Genomic DNA, 3,277 nt, shown 5'->3' with positions numbered 1-3,277 from the left:
AAAACTCTATTTGCCTTTGCCCTGCTTCATTCTGTACTCCAAGGCCAAATTTGCCCATTACTCCAGGTGTTTCTTGACTTCCTACTTTTGCATTCCAGTCCCCTATAATGAAAAGGACATCGTTTTTGGGTGTTAGTTCTAGAAGGTCTTGTAGGTCTTCATAGAACTGTGCAACTTCTTTAGCATTATTGGTCGGGGCATAGACTTGGATCACTGTGATATTGAATGGTTTGCCTTGGAGACAAACAGATCATTCTGTTGGTTTTGAGACTGCACCCAAGTACTGCATTTCAGACTCTTTTGTTGACTATTATGGCTACTCCATTTCTTCTAAGGGATTCTTGCCCACAGTAGTAGATATAATGCTCATCTGAGTTAAATTCACCCATTCTGGTCCATTTTAGCTCGCTGATTCCTAAAATGTTGATGTCACTCTTGCCATCTGTTTGACCACTTCCAATTTGCCTTGATTCATGGACCCAACATTCCAGGTTCCTTTGTCCTACCCCTCCAAAAATCCCTCTACAGAAAAATACAGATAGGAATGATCAATTTCAGGAAGGTGGTCACATCAAATGAAGAAGGGGGAGGAAAAATGATAGAACCAGGCCACAACATTAGCCATATCTCTAAGGTCTTAGTTCTTAAAAGAGAAACAGATGTCTCAGTGAAAACATTCACGGCTGTTACATGTGGGTGATGAATGTACTATTGTCTGTTATTTTGTGTGTTTGAGATATTTCATCATTAGATTTTTTTAAGTTTTAAAATGAGCAAAGCTCATTTTGTCACCTTTGTGTCACTATGATGTTCTGTAGTGAATTTTCCCCCAGGACTTCTGACCCTGGGCTGTGATTGCAGGATTACTTGTCTGTCTTTTCTGCTAGACTAGAAACTTGCGGTGCTTTGCTTATGTTTCTCTTTGAATCCCATCAGTACCTGGTAGCCATTTGCTAGTCTCTTAAAGGAGCATCAGCCAGATAGTGAAAGCTGGTGCCCCACAGTGGGGCTGGCCATTGACAGGTGTGATTCCGACCCCAGAGATGAGAGAGAGTTGAATAGAGCAGTTGGCAGGACCACATTCACCCCAGCCCGGGAGGGTGGTGTGTTTGAGGCTTGAAGACCTGAAGATCCCAGCATCAAACCAAACCAAGGGGACTGATGCTGTGGCTTTCAGGAAAGGTGATGGGCTTGTCTTCCAGCCAGAGGGAAGTCGAGCTCTGTGGCACCAAAGGCCAGTTGGGAGTGCCCTTAAGAAGAAACTGAAGGTGCTGAACTTGGTTCTTTTTTTAAAAAAAAATATTTATTTATGTGTTTGGTTGCATGGAGTCTTAGTCGTGGCACGCAGGATCTTCGTTGCACCTGGTGGTTTTGTTGCAGCCTGCAGGCTTCTCTCTAGCTTGGTGCACAGGCTGCAGAACGCGCAGGCTTAGCAGTTGTGGCACCCAGGCTCAGCTGCCCTGAGGCATGTGGGGTCTTAATCCCTCTACCAGGGATGGAACCTGTGTCCCCTGCATTGTAACATGGATTCCTAACCGCTGGACCACCAGGAAATTCCCTGAACTTGGTTCTTCAAAGAGGATAAAGAATTCCTGGATTGACTGCAGGACCTAAAAGCAAATAAGCCCTGTAAAGACAGGGCATACCTGGTTTTGACAGAGGTGGGGAACCAGGGGCATGAGAGGACAGGAGATAGAGGAATGCAGCTAAGAGAAAGAGGGCCCAGGAACACTGATCCACTGGGGAGTCTGAGGATCTGAACACGGTGAGCTAATCTGCTGTGTTTATTCCTTTAGCAAAGATTTATTGAGCACCCACCATGTGATCAGTGCTATGCCAGGTGCTGGGAATGCAAAGACGAGCAAAATAAACCGTCCTGCCGCTCAATAATCTTATGTTAGTGACATGACTGAAGTCATTGTCCTTCCAGGGTCCCAGATAAACTGGAGTCTCCGCAGAGCCTGTCCCTGCCCTGTACACACAACCCCATCTCCTCCCTTTGGGTGGCACTGCAGACACCTCCAGGGCCTCCTAACCCCCACATTCTCTTTCCAGAGTGGACACATCATCCTTAGAGGAAATGGCTGGTGGAGGGATGGAGGGCTAGCCCCGGAGTGACACAGACCAAGGAAAAATCAGCCCATGTGGTTCCTGGACCCTCACGAGGCTCAGGCCGGGTCCTCTTCCTTCTGACAGGGCTGGGGAGAGCTGAGGCTGAAGGATGGGGTGCTCGTGCCTGGTCGCATTGCTTCTGAGATGCAGGACTTTCTGCCTGAGGCAATTGGGAAGTGCGTGCCAGCTGTCCCGGGTGGTGACCCGAGGCTGCCAGACCCACAGGCTGCTCAGCGCCATCCCCAGCCTTCCAGCTCTGGCTTCTCTTTCAGAGGAGCATGTGTGCTCACGTTTTATCACAGCTTTAGAGAGATGTAATTCACACCCCAGACAATTCACTCCTTCTTTGTGCTCAGTTTTATCCTGCTCTCATCCCGCTGAACCTTAGGGGAACATGGGAGGGCGTCACTCATCCTGCGTGCTCCACCCCCACCCCCTGGCCTCCTAGCGACAAGCCTGGTGGCCGTGGCTTTGACGTCGGAAAGTCACTGAGAGCCTCCGATTTATAACCAACGGAGAGCAGAGGTCTCTGCAGTCCACATGGGTCTCAGCTCTGTCCTGAGGGGATGTGGGCTACATTGCAGGTGATGACCTGGGGACCATGCCCAGGGAGTTCCTCCTGAGACCCAGGTGCTGGGAGCATTCCTGCGGGGCCACCAAAGAACATGAGGTGTTTGGATGGCATCACCGATTCAATGGACATGAGTTTCAGCAAACTCCAGGAGACTGTGAAGGACAGGAAAGCCTGGCATGCCGCAACCTGTAAGGTCGTAAAGAGTTGGACACGACTGAGTGACTGAACTGGTTCCTGATCTTGGCTTTCTGTGTCTAGTTGCTGAGCTGACTCAAGGTCAAACCTCCCTTCCAAATATACCCGGAGGGTTCCTGAATGACTCCCACCCACAACCCTTTCTCCTGAGGTTCTGATCCCATAGCTGTGCAGTGAGAGGCTCCGGCATTTTGACATCTATAAAGCACCCAGTGACTCTGATCATAATCATAATTATATATTGATTCTGCCATCCATCATTGTGAAAAACAGTGTCACTAAGAAGGAGGTGACACTGTTGAGGGAGCATCATCCTCCAAATCACCTGCAGGGCTTATTGTCTGTTTCACCCCCAGAATCTCAGATTCCATAGTCTGGGGTGTGTAGACCTAAAAA

Source organism: Dama dama, chromosome 10 (genome assembly GCF_033118175.1).
Source record: "Dama dama isolate Ldn47 chromosome 10, ASM3311817v1, whole genome shotgun sequence".
NCBI classification, from domain to species: domain Eukaryota; kingdom Metazoa; phylum Chordata; class Mammalia; order Artiodactyla; family Cervidae; genus Dama; species Dama dama.
This window is presented reverse-complemented; position numbering follows the sequence as displayed.